This window comes from Rhipicephalus microplus, chromosome 3 (genome assembly GCF_043290135.1).
Source record: "Rhipicephalus microplus isolate Deutch F79 chromosome 3, USDA_Rmic, whole genome shotgun sequence".
Lineage (NCBI taxonomy): Eukaryota > Metazoa > Arthropoda > Arachnida > Ixodida > Ixodidae > Rhipicephalus > Rhipicephalus microplus.
Genome location: NC_134702.1, coordinates 176,823,248 through 176,836,933, shown reverse-complemented (window position 1 = coordinate 176,836,933; position 13,686 = coordinate 176,823,248). Strand labels below are relative to the sequence as shown.

The 13,686-nt window shown below is 43.2% G+C and overlaps 1 non-coding gene across 1 annotated transcript; it reads right to left on the bottom strand.

The window, feature by feature from the left end:
- Nucleotides 1-10,283: 10,283 nt before the first annotated feature.
- Nucleotides 10,284-10,356, bottom strand: TRNAI-UAU (transfer RNA isoleucine (anticodon UAU)). The gene has a single exon. It is a non-coding gene; the product is annotated as a tRNA-Ile (tRNA).
- Nucleotides 10,357-13,686: the final 3,330 nt, after the last annotated feature.

The following is a 13,686-nucleotide window of genomic DNA, read 5'->3' as shown; positions in this document are numbered from 1 at the left end:
AGTGGACACAGCAAAACGGACGCTCTCCTGTGTGCGAGCGCATGTGCGCAGTGAGGTAGTCTTTAACCGCAAATGATGCACTGCAGTGTGCACAGGAATATGGACGCTCTCCTGTGTGAGTGCGGCGGTGTTTCACGAGGTGAGCTTTTCTCCTAAAGGATGCATTGCAGTGGTCACAACAGAACGGTCGCTCTCCTGTGTGAGAGCGTATATGTGCAATGAGATTGGCTTTTTTCGTAAATGATGCATTGCAGTGGTCACAATAAAATGAACGCTTTCCTGTGTGAGTGAGCATGTGGTCACTGAGAGTACTTTCCTGGGAAAAGTCTGCATTACAGTGGCTAGAGAAAGAGGGGTGCCATTGTTTGTGTGTGAGCACGTGCAATTCAAACTCGGAATTACGAGTGAATGCACCTGGACACAGGTGGCACTGAAAGAAGGGCTTGCTATTATGGTTCTGAAGGTGTATGTTCATAGCTGACTTGTCCAGGGTCACATAGGTGCACTGTTGGCAGGAATGAAGTCGACCACGTACAAATGCAAATGGAGAAGACTGCTTCAGAGGTGCAGATGACAAGGGTGCTGTAAAAAATTGAGATAATACAAAGATTATTCAGTGTGTGTCGTACACTACATGAAACTGGAGTGAACCAGATCATCACATTGCCTCAACAGAATCAAAGCTCCTCTTACAACCACAGCACCCCAATCCAGCACATTTAAGAAAAATCGCAACCGTGATGCCGATGAATACTATACGAGATGCACAAAAGATTAAATCTGCTTTAAATGACACTCCGACGCCGTATAAAAAGTGTGCTTTTGATGGTGTACAAATGAACACTAACACATGATATTACTTATTGTGATTTATTTTGCATAGAAGTATCCATAGGCACACCATGCACATCTTAACACCTCATTATGAAAAAATTAATAGAAAATTTCATAAGAATTGAACGTGATAGTATAAAAAAGTGAAGAAAATGATAGCGCTTAGATAGGCATCATGTTTTTTATAGTTAGAACAAAGAACTTAATGTTTATCACAATACCAAAAGTTTATTTACATTACTGCAAATTTTACAGAATTTCCACTATGCTTCCATACTGCTTTAATGAAGATCATCATGATGACAGGGAATACAATGACACACATGCAACAGATGTTAAAGCCACTTGCATGGTCATTTATGAATTATTATTTATATATTGCTAATTACAATGTTAAAGTTCTACTACTGAGCACTGCAGCAAATTTATCTGCAGAACTCTTTTCTCCACAGGAATATATATGTAGCAACAAGACAATGCATTATTAAATACATAGTCTGAACTTGTGCTTTGTGAGCAATGCCGAATTTGTGGAAATTGATGATTAAAAGTTAAAGGTGACAATGAAATTCTTTAGTTCCTACAAGATACAAAAGACTAAATGTGCAAGAAGAGCTCTTTAATTTCATGTTTCAATACACAAAATCCAATGTAGCGGCCTCTACATGGCCACATCACTGTCGTAAGTTCCCAAAGTATAAGGTCGTAACACGAGGGTAAGTTATTGAAAAATTTTTCTGAATGGCATGTTGCAATGCTCTCCTGACAATATTCAAAGCATGCAACTTTTTATAACTAATTAGGAGGCAAGAAGGGCACCTTTGTAATAACACAAAGGGCATTTTAAAGCCAGCACAAACAACAGAGCACACTCAACCCTTCTTATACCCTTGGTTAAATATTCAATGAATTACAATATTTAGTAATGAGAACATCTTCGACAGATATCTGTCTGAATGCATGAACTTTCATACTAGTAACATAAACTCTTTAGTTAAGTTAGAGTCCAAAAATAATACTTAAAGACTGTGAACTGACCCGACATTTCGGGACCGATTCCATGCCTTCTTCAGTGCTGACAGCTCCGTCGGCTCTGAATTTCGCAATTTTTCTTTGCGGTGTCACCCTCTCCATTGTCCTTTTTTTCGCCGTTGTTGCTGAGGGGTTTTTTCAGCTGGTTCTGCAGACCTTGCACGTATACACTGGGTAAGGTTCCAGTTGAGCGGTTAACCCTTCTAGGTATTGTTTCGATGTGCCAGGACTCTAAGAACTGTCCTTTGGTGTAGCTACTCGCAGTGTCGCTGACCCGGGCACCGTCAAAAGTAATGCAGTGGTCAATCTTTTCGTGGTGTTCAGGGAGGGCATTTTGTGCGGCATTGTTTTGATGTTGTCATATCCTTTAAGGGAAGCTTTCGTCTCACCGATGTAGGTAGTGGGAGACAGTCTGTGCAAGGGATTTCGTAGGCAAGTCCGGGGAACCTTTCTTTCGGCAGTTGGTCTTTTGGTCGTGGTAAGAATCGTTCAATTGTAGAGATGGGTTTGTGCGCAACCTAAAGGCCCTCTTTCCCCAGCTCCCTGGACAGTTGCTCGCTGATTCTCGGTATGTATGGGACAGTGATGCGGTTGGAATGTTTGGGATAGACTTCTTTGTTAGGGTCATCTTTTGCAGATGGCAGGTGGGGGGCAGTTTCTCGGTCGCCAAGTCGCTGGTGTACTTGAGGAATAATTCATTTCGGGTATCCATTGTCCAACATCGGAAATGATCGCTTCATTTTTTTTCGCTTTTTTTTTTGAGCTGCAGATGGCCCTTGTATGATTCAGGAGTGTCTTGACCATCGATGTTGTGTGGTACGGTCGGGTGGTCAGAAGTTGACTGCATATACCATCCGGTATGCGTGGGTTTCCATACATAGAGAAACTCAATTGTCCACCAGTACCCTACGCTTTTTGCCTTTTCACTAGCACAACCAGGAAAGTAAGAACGTTGTTCTTTTCACATTCCATAATGAATTGAATCGCCGGCTCAATCGAATTTAAGTGTGCTGTTAGAATCCCTAATCACACAAAAAACATCATCCACATATTTCAAAAATATTTTTGGTTGCTCGGGGAACGTGTCCGAAGCGCGTATGTCGATGTGCATCATCGTCGAATTTGCCACTGTAGCTGAAATGATGGCTTCCATGGCAATTGAATTCCACTTGTTTGTTAGCAGAAAGCACCACGGACAATAAAATAGGTCGCGTTGAGGCAGAATTCAATCAAGCAGCACTATTTGTCCGTGCTGATGTTTGTCCTCTTGCTGAGATTCTCATCCGTTTCCAGGGTGGTCCAAGCAACTGAGACCGCGAAGGGTACGGGCAGACTCGTGAACAGAAAAACCACATAAAAAGACGTGAGCCTCTTGACGCTGCCGATTGTCATTTCCCACATACTCTGAACGAAATGGGTGGCCTTTCTAACTTGTGTGGCTGTCTTCCCCACTAGTGATGACAGGGTTCAGTGTAGATGTTCAGACAGCATGCGAAGTGGTGATGTTCGGAAGTCAACTATCGATTGTAGCGGTATTCGCGGTTAGTAAATCTTAGGAAGGCCATAGAATCCTGGCACAAAACCGTTTCTGCATATGAGGCGCAAGAAAAGTATTTTCGATGCACTTTTTTAGTGACTTTAGTGAAGCGGAAAAACCCTTTTCCGAAAAGATACGACAACATCGAAATGATGTGCGCAACCTCAACGCTGCACGAAACACTCTCACTGAACACAGCGAAAAGATGGACTACTGCATCAATTTCAATGACTGCTGACACATGAAAATGGAGGGTAGCTACATAAAAAGACAGTTCTGAAAATTTTGGCACATCTAAACAGGACCTGGAAATGTCAACCGCTCAACTGGAACCTAACCCAGTGTATACGAGCACAATCTACAGAACCACTTGAAAAAACACTGCAGCAACAACACTGGTGGAAATAAGAACGATGGAGAGGGCGACATTGCCAAGAAAAATTGCGAGCTTCAGAGCCGGTTGAGCAGACACACCTAAAGAAGGGACTGAATCGGTCCCAAAACATTGGGTCAGTTCACAGTCTTTAAGTTTTATCTTTGCAATATTTAATACAGTAATTAGGCAACTATGATTCATTTCCGAATTTTGAAAAACAAGGCAAATTTTTTTCATATCGATCTCGCTATGCCATAAGCACAATACAAAAACATGAACAGGTCCATTTGGCAGAAACTATAGAATTGAACAGCTGGGTAGTAGTGTGATGCACCAGCATATTGGATACGAATGTCTAGAGAACCAAAGCAATCTCTCAGTCTTGGGGCAAAGCACCTTGGGGGCTCGTCTTGTCAGTCTAAATGTTGTCATTATACATGTCATGTAGTTCGGCTCCATCCATTGGCTATGCACTACTAATCACCAACAGTCTTCCAACAATGAGGAAGGCAACAACATTTAGCCCAACAAATGGCCGACGGCATTCCTGGAGCTGAAACACCATTCGCTACATGCCATAGGAAACCAAAACCTGTGATGTAGGAAGATGGAGCACCATGTGATAGACTGCTTTAAAATGCATTTTTCTTACTTTTCCGTTAGTAGAGCGAAAACACCCCTTTCTGCGCACCCGGTCTCAGGGTTGGCCACACTAGTGCCCCATCAAAGGAATCTCTTTCGAACACGTTGCATTTTTTACCGCTTGGAGCTGAAACCCAATCCGCTCAAGTTTTGCTTATCCATCGCTTTTTCCTCTGATGCATTTATCAATACTTTGATTTTGCAAATTCCTCATCAACACTACATTATTAAAACCATTCATTCGAGTACACAAATAAATGAGCACAAATCATGATAGAGATTGTATGAAGTAAGGAATTTAGACGACAGACGTTATTATCATAAAGCATTAAATATGAAAGCCTTAAATGCCCGAGTGAATGAAAAAATTGACTGAAGTGTCTTTCTTCTTCGAATTAAACTTGAAGTGACATCGTCGATGGGAGCGTCCATAACATACACACAAATGATAAAAAAAAGATTATCGTCACACGATGACGTCATAGCGACGTCACTCAATGACGTCATCACAGAACATCACTGCTTGGTCAAAGCTGGGTCGATTCCAGAGGCAACACAAAACAAGGTGCGGTGTAGAAAGGTTTCAATGGCTCCGATCCTGCATGCAGGCATCGCAAAACCTATAGTAATAGGCAGAAAACTGAAACACCTTTTTTTAAGTGCGTGTCTCTCCTCCCGTTTTTTGTACCATTCATTATTTTTTTTTTCATTCTATCACATCATATAGGAGTAAACTACAGTAGAATCTTGATACAAAACTTGTAAAGTCAGGAACAACATTCGTGTGAGTGGAAATTTGTAAATTGGTATGATAACTAGATGTGCTAGCAATATACCTAATAAGCTACATTGATAATGTACCTTTCTTTGAGGAGATAAAGAAAAAGAAGCCGTCGAGAAGAACGCATGAGCTCTCAGGAAAGAAGAGAAGGGAAAAAGTGTCTGCCATGAACTAAGTTCGAACCATTATGTGTAAATATTGTGAATATAGTTTTGTCTTTTTGTATGCTAAACTAATGATTTCACAAAGCGGTGCCGAAACGCGTGGAGAGTACTCACTGGGACAATACATGCTTTCAGTGCTAATAGAGAACTTTCCAATAAACACAGAACATAGTGAGGCCAGTGGCAACCTTAGAAGGAAGCCAGGCACGACATCCTGAATGGACGTAGGCCACTGCTTTTTGCCGTGACAGCATAACTGATCAGTGGACTGAGGTGAGTGGGGTCACGCATTGTTGAAGCACAAGATGAATCGTGTCAAAGCACTGAAAGAGAAGCGAGCGGAGCAACTACAGATGAATATGCGTCTGATAAATAAAGCCAATGCAGTGTTTGAAAGTGCTGACCATGCAAAGATTTCATCTTTGGTTGAATGGATACAAGGAAACAATGCAGATTTAGATAAGAATAACTCTGAGCTGAAAGAGCTTACTCTAGAAGACGAGTTTACCACAGAGTTTGAAGCTGTGTTGACGTATCAAGATGCTGTGCTAGGAATGCTAGGACAGCTGAAGGCTCGGGAGTGGCAATTCCGTCAAAACCACTGAAAGCTCGGGAGTGGCAATTCCGTCAAAACCACTGTTCTAGGACAACCCAGCCTCTAGCTGCAAGGCCATCCCAGACGCCCGAGGATCACGCACTGCGCAAGGCAATCAAGCTTCCCACACTCCAGGTGCAGACGTTTGACAGAAAGCTCTGCCATAGGTCTTCGCTATGGAAGTAGCTTAGGGCCTCTGTTGATGAAAATAAAAACCTGACAAAAAGAGAAAATTTTTATTATGTAAAGACTCTTTTGAGAGGGGACGCAACCTCTACAGTTTCTGGTCTACAAGCGATTGCGAAGTGCAACGATGACGATGATGATACATGACGTTTCTTGGCGCAAAGGCCACGTGATGGCTAAAGAGCGCCAGTACATAAGACAAAAAATTTGGGTACGATGACTGGCTGTAAAGCAGCCTAATATTGGTTGCTGTAAAGGCAGGTAAAACATATAGGTAATAAAAGTATGAGAGCGACATAGAATGTGTACAGTGACAATTAGTGGTCAATGGTTCTGATGATAAAGCTAAGAAAACATTATAGAGCAAGAATGTCTCTTCAGCATTCTTGCCTCCAAGGGCCGCGAAACATGTGCTTTGTAATCAGCATACTGCAGCAACGACTTGTTATGACAGGTCGTGCTACAGATTACCACAGTAGATCACGTGAACGTTATGAACATCTTTTAAAAATGGAAATAATGAATGAGGTTTGAAAAGTGGATCGCTACCGATGAACATTGCTGGGTGAAGAGATACTTGTTTTCGGTAAGGTGTTGCGAAACGCTCTTTTCTGATAGGATCTAATTCAATTCATTGTATCAAAATATAAAAAATAGTAAGGGGTTCACCGTGTATGCTGTCAGTAATCTGTCAGTTTTTTCTCAGGAAGGGTTTCAAGTCCACTGCGGAGACAGCTACAGATGACTGCGAAGCATTTGCATAGACTGATGTTGCCAAGCTTATCTGCTAGTACGTTTGCCTCAATTTCACGGTGTCCTGGAACCCAGCATACTACTACATGCTGTTTCGTTGTGTAAACGGCACAAAGAAGAGAGTATAGCGAAACAACGGCAGGATTTTTGTACTTTATAATTGTTTTTAAAGTTTTTACTATGCTTAATGAATCCATGTATATGACTGCATTACTTATTTCTGATCCTTTAATATGTTTTGCTGCTGCCAGTATTGTATAAGCCTCATTTGTGAAAATGCTTGTGTGAGGGTGTAGAATACCAATATCTGGAAAAGATGGGCCCATCACTAGATAGGACACACCCGCATGGGTCTGATGCATCAGTAAATCTGTATGTGTAGGAGTGGAGCATGCTTTGCCACATTCATGAAAGATGTGTCACAATTTATAACCTGCCATTGCCATGAAGTAGGAGCCATTACATCGTGTTCGAGCAGCAGGACGCCCGTGTCCTCAGCTAGTGCTCCTACACGCAGCGAAAAGGGCTGTTTCAATGCGAGTCGGTTTTGAAAAAGTTAAGAGCTGGAGGCGTCATTTACAGCAGGTTATGTGGGATGGTCGGTGCTTGCGGTTATTTTCAAGATATACGTAAAAGACGGGTACACTCTTTGTACACGTAGCGACCATTTGTCTTAGTCCGCGTAAAGGCTTTTCAGGGAGTTTGTACGAAAAGCACCTGTAGAAAGGCTAATACCTAGATGATGAACAGGGTCCAGCATTTTCAAGGCAGTTGGTGTTGTGGACTCGTAAACTATTTTCCCATAGTCTAAATGCTTTCATATAAGGCTTTAAAAGCCCATCAAACATTTTCTGTCGCTGCCTCAACTTATACGGCACAGCACCTTTAAGAAGTTCATTGTCTTCATCCATTTTTTCTTAATGTGCCTAATGTGTGGTACAAATGTGAGCTTCGTGTCCAGAATTATGCCTAAAACTTTCTGTTCCCTCATGACAGCTACGTGCTCACCCCACAACACTACATGGTGATCGGGGTAGAGGCCTCTCTCCCTAGAGAACAGAACACAGTAACTTTTTGTGGATACAGACTGAAACCGTTCTTGTCTGCCCATATACAGACCTTGTTCACACAAAGCTCAACCTGTCGCCCGCACGCCGAGAGATTACAGGATTTAAAACGTATCTGTGAAACATCAACGTATGTTGAATAAAAGATGTTACGCGGGATGCACCATTCCAGGGAGTTTTTATGACAATAAAGAGAGTACAAATCAGAACACCGCCCTGCGGCACTCCAGTTTCTTGCACGAACAGTCATGACAATGCATTGCCCACTTGTACACTGAATTGTACAGATAATTTTCAATTACACTTAGCATATTACTTCGTATATATAAGTGCGAGAGGTCTCTCAAGACTCCTAAACGCCGCCTTGTATCGTATGCCTCGTCTATGTTAAGGAGGAGAGATAGAAAAAAGTTCTTATGAATGAAAGCTTTCCGGATTTACGCCTTTATGCGGATGAGATGGTCCGAGGTGAATCAACCCACTCGGAATCTGCACTGATATGTGTCGAGGAGTTTGATTCTAGGAAATATAATAATCGGCAATTTATCATTTTTTCAAATAATTTGCAGAGGCAGCGAGTCAGAGCAATAGGTCTGTAACTCGATATGGCAGATGAATCCTTGCCCTGTTAAAGAATAGGTATTGCAATGGCCTCTTTCCACGCAGCGAAAATCTCGCCAGAAGACCATACGGAGTTGCAAAAACCGAGAGAGTTTTATGCGTTTCATGAGGTAAGTGCTTCAGCATGTCATATACCTGTGTCACATGGGCACGCAAAAAGTATTTTAAGTAAGCAGTCTTTTTACGAAGTTGAAAGACTTTTAACAAAGAGGTGTTGCGGCGCAGACACACGGCAGCAACGATCTCCTTTTAGTGTTTTCGTTCGAAGACGCTAGCGAAAGTGCGGCGCTAGCAGTTAAAACAGAAGCACTGAAAATTAAATGATGTATCACGATGTACAAATTAAAGACTTGTTGCACTGCTAGTTTCTTCAAATAAATTAAAGAATAAGAGATGAAGAAACACCAATGTGAAAGTTTCTTGCACTAGTTAAGGAAGCATTCCAATAACTAGCGATGTGCACAAGTCCGTCTGGCGCCACTGGGCTTTTATTTACTATATTTGTTTTTCGCTGCTCTCGAGTGCTCTCAACACGTTATAAGCGACCGTACAGAAAAAAAAGCGAGGATCGCAAGCCTCACGGCCTACCTTCTCGCTCTGGAAAGCGAGGCACACGGTGCAAAAACCGCCAAGGAGAGGATCAAGCAGCAACTGCTGTTCAGCAATTACTTGCTGTGCGCACTGGAGGTGTTGGAGAAGGCCTGCGATCGATCGATCAGGGCCTTCAGACGAAACGAGAGGTGGTTCGAGGGAACTGTACCTCACCTCAGTGAGCAGAACTTCAAGCAATCTTTTGGAGTGTACCCGTCCACCTTTCGTTTCATTGTGGAGAGCTTGCGTAGTGACCTCGAAAGACAGTGCACCAGCGTGCGTGAAACCATCACTCCTGAGAAGCGAGTCGGCATTGCCCTATACAAGCTTGACCACTTGAATGACGGGCAAACACACGACTGCCACGCTTTCCTCGCTTGGGCAAAATGGCGCGGCGCAAGACCGAGCGTCACCACGTGATATTGCCGACGCGTTGTAGCTGCTTACGAGAGTAGAAAAGGAAATAACCATTAAAAGAGTTCATTACACCTTCTGCAGGATATGAAATTTGTTTTTACAAAGAGTTTTGGTGACAGAAAAATAAGCATTCGCTCTTTTTTCTCACAACTCGAAAATAGCTTGCGCCCACTGGTTTTGAGGCTACTCATTCGAAGCCGTAAAAGAGATCGACGAACTCCGTTTACGAAAAAGACCGCTTCTGAAAAGGAGTTCACTCTGTGCCATGTGTCTGCTGTCAGGAACTCCTTTTAGGAAAAAGACCACTTACTAAAAACTTTTAAGTGCCCGTGTGACAGGGGTATTGTACCCTAAATATGCAACTCGAATATATTGCGACGACCCAAAGATCGAATATATTGCGACGACCCAAAGAAAGGAAAAAAATGCCGCCTTTGCCCCGGGTGAGGTATGAAGTCACGACCTTCAGATTATGAGACTGGTGCGCTGCCTACTGCGCTACGGAGGCGGATGTTCGGGACATGGGCCCACACCGCCTCTATCACGGTGGCTAAAAAAAGCGACTATACCAGGAGGCACGTGTTGCATGTATAAGGTTATTACTAGAGAATTGAAGTAATTTAATATCCTAAATGGGCAACTCGAATATATTGCGACGACCCAAAGAAAGAAAAAAAATGCCGCCTTTGCCCCGGGTGAGAATTGAACTCATGGCCTTCAGATTATAAAACTGACGCGCTGCCTACTGCGCTACCGAGGTGGCCATTCAAGACATGGGCACACACCGCCTCTGTCACGGTGGCTAAAAAAGCGACTATATCAGGAGGCACGAGTTGCATGATAAGAGGTTGAGGGTGAGGATGTTGTAGGTAGTTGGCGGATCTGATTTGCAGGCAGTTGCCCCGCCGGTTTTCTCTTTGCTAATTGTAGCTAATGTCCTTTGTTTTTTACCTAAACACAAGCAGGCTTTCAAAGTAAATATTTTGCAAAGCGTGACGTATGCCTGCATAAGACGGCGGTCTTTGGGCTATTACACTTGCAGTATTGTTGCGGTACTCTATCTCGCTGCACTATACCCCAAACACAATTTTCACTTATCACCAGTCACATGCTCTGTAGCAATCGAACATTTCAAGAGAAGTCGCGACACCGGTTTCCTGAAGATCGAGGAACCACGCGGAAACACAATATCAGTCACGCTTTCACATGGCGAGCCTAACTGTTGCAGTTTCTCAAATAAACCTAGTTAAGTGCTTCAGCATGTCATATATAACATGGTCAGAGCCTAGGGCAGATTTGCTGCAGCAGTTAAGCACTGCAGCAGTTTACTCAAGCAAAATGGTGTGTTGTATGGCTTGTTTTTTTCCGCAGTTCGGTTCAAGTTTTTGCCTTTCTACTCTCTCTTTGTACTGTTTCAATGTATCTGAATAATGCTATAGACTGGACACGTGTTCCAAGTATGCGCCCAGGTCACATGGCCTCCAAGATTCACAACGGGCGCTCGCCATTTCGGAAGCGATAAGGAGTCTCCGATGCCTTACAGATGGCAGCACATTATCTAACGTTTGCTGTTTGCTTGATCAAGCCCTCCGGAAAGGAATGATATGTTTTCCGCAAGATGAATGTAGTTGTCCATTTTTAGAGTTAAAAAATCCTGTGTGTTTTTAGCGGCGATGGCTGCACTATCCCAACCTTTTCGACATAGTTTAATGGCCACCCAAACGAACGTACAAATCGCAAAATGGCTCGTTTTCATCGTGACAACTGTCGAAAGAAATGCGTTAAGGAGACTCCTTCCACTTCATGGCATTTATGTAGTGTTTTTTTTCCCAAAGCAGCTGCAAGTAACTTTGTGGCTTTGTGGTAAGACACCTGCTAGCCACGTGAATGGCCCGGGTTCAATCCACGGTGAAACCGAAAATTATATTCTTTATTTTATTAGCTTCCTTCTCCATTTTTCGCTCATGGCCAATTTTTCGCTCATAACCAACAATGCCGACCGCGACGGCGGAATTTCTGCGACTCGAGCCCTATTGCTATCGTGTTAAAAACACGTCCTTAGGAGTCAGCCTTTGCACATTCAGAGGAACAAGAGTTTCGGTTTTAAAGCACTAAGGTTGCTAAAAATAAAACACAATATCAAGCAGCCGGGCCTGCCACTAAAACTGCCACCACTAAGGCAGTGTTACGAGTCGCGTAATGGTTCAGTCGTTGATGATGATGATGTTTGATGTTTTGTGGCGCAAGGGCGATTTCACGGCCAAAGTGCGCCAGTTTATCTTACTAAAAATATCAACAATGATTGTGATTAGCGGCTGTATAAGGGCCATAAAATTCCTCGCGGTAAGGCGGGTAAAAACATATATAAGTAATAAAATCATGACCATGCCGTGAAAGGTGTGTGTGGTGTGAATAGATGACAAAAGTTGGTGATAATAAAAAACGATGGTGGACATGTATGGCATTAGCACAAGTGCCTCACTCGTTCATACCCTTGCGTCCAGGGGCCGTGAGGGAAGTGCTTTGTTGTGTAGCCACCGCAGCGAAAACCTCTCTGGAGAGGTCCTGCTACGGAATGCCCGGGTATAGGATATGAAACCTATGAATTTCTTTTAAAAACGCTAACAATGATTTATGACTAAAAAGCGGTTGCCTCCCCACAAACATTGCAGGGTGTAAAGGTACATGTTGTCCGTAGGGTAATGGAAAATGTTGTTTTTTTAGAGTTTCTAACTGTTTTCACTGGATTAACACGTGAAGGACCGTTAATGCTTCACCACATCTGTCGCACAATGGTGGATCGCCACCGGACAAAAGATATGTGTGTGTCTTGTATGTGTGTCCTATCCTTAGCCTCGTTAGTATTATCTCTCTATGACGCGATTTTAATACTGGCAGCCAATGACCAAGGTGTGGCTTAATAATGTGTAGTTTGTTTTGTGTGTGTCTATCTTACTTGCTCTGCTAGTAGTCCCTGAGGTTTCGTTTGAGAGATGGCTTAAGATCAAGGGCCGGGATTGATATGGGTGTAGGAGCATTGCTTTTGTGGACAAATGCAGCGAGCTGATCCGCCCTCACGTAGCCTTGGATCTCACGGTGCCCTGGCACCCAGCACACTACAAGAAGTTGTTTGAGTGTGTAGAGTGTGCATAAAATGGAGTAAAGTGAGACAAGGACTGGGTTTTTTATTTTTTAAGAGTGTGCAGAGTCGTTACCACACTGCATAAATTACTGCTTTTTGTATTTGTAATTGCTTGATGTGTTTAGCCGCCACAAGTATCGCATAAGCTTCCGCTGTGAAGATACTTGTGCCTGGATGTAGGGGGCTAGCATCCGAAAAGGATGGGCCGACAGGAGCGTAGGACACAGAGGAGTTAGATTTGGAGGCACCTGTAAAGAACTCAGGATGTGTGTATTTGTGTTGAAGTTCCAGGAAGTATGTTTGGATATGGGCCATAGGCACATGTTTTGTAACTTCTAGAAAAGACACATTGCAGTCTATAGTCTGCCACTGCCCCGACGGCGGGTATGCTACAGGAGCCATTAAACTGTGTTAGAGTGACACTCCAGTTTCCTCAGCTAGACCCTTCAGGCGAACTGAGAAGGGCTGCCTCATCGATGGCCTGTTTTGAAACAGAATGAAGCTAGGCAAATCATTAATAGTAGAGTATGAGGGGTGCTTCTTGTCTGCTTTCACCTTAAGGAAATAAACAGGGGACATGTAAGTTCTCTGCAGATGAAGCGACCACTCATTTGACTCAACGTAAAGGCTTTTTACGAGGCTGGTGCGAAAAGCACCCGTAGAAATGCGGATGCCCAAATGGTGCATGGGGTCCAGCATCTTCAAAGCACTTTGAGTCGCAGACTGATAAACAACGGCCCCATAATCTAACCGGGTGCAAATGAGGCTTCTATACAGATTCATGAGACATTGTCTGTCACTGCCCCACGTAGTACGTGCCAGCACATTCATGGCTTTTCAACATTTTGTTTTTAAATACTTGATGTGCGATACGAAGGTCAACTTGTTGTCCAAGATTAAGCCTAAGAATTTATGCCCCGCATTAACAGACAGACATTGACCGTTCAG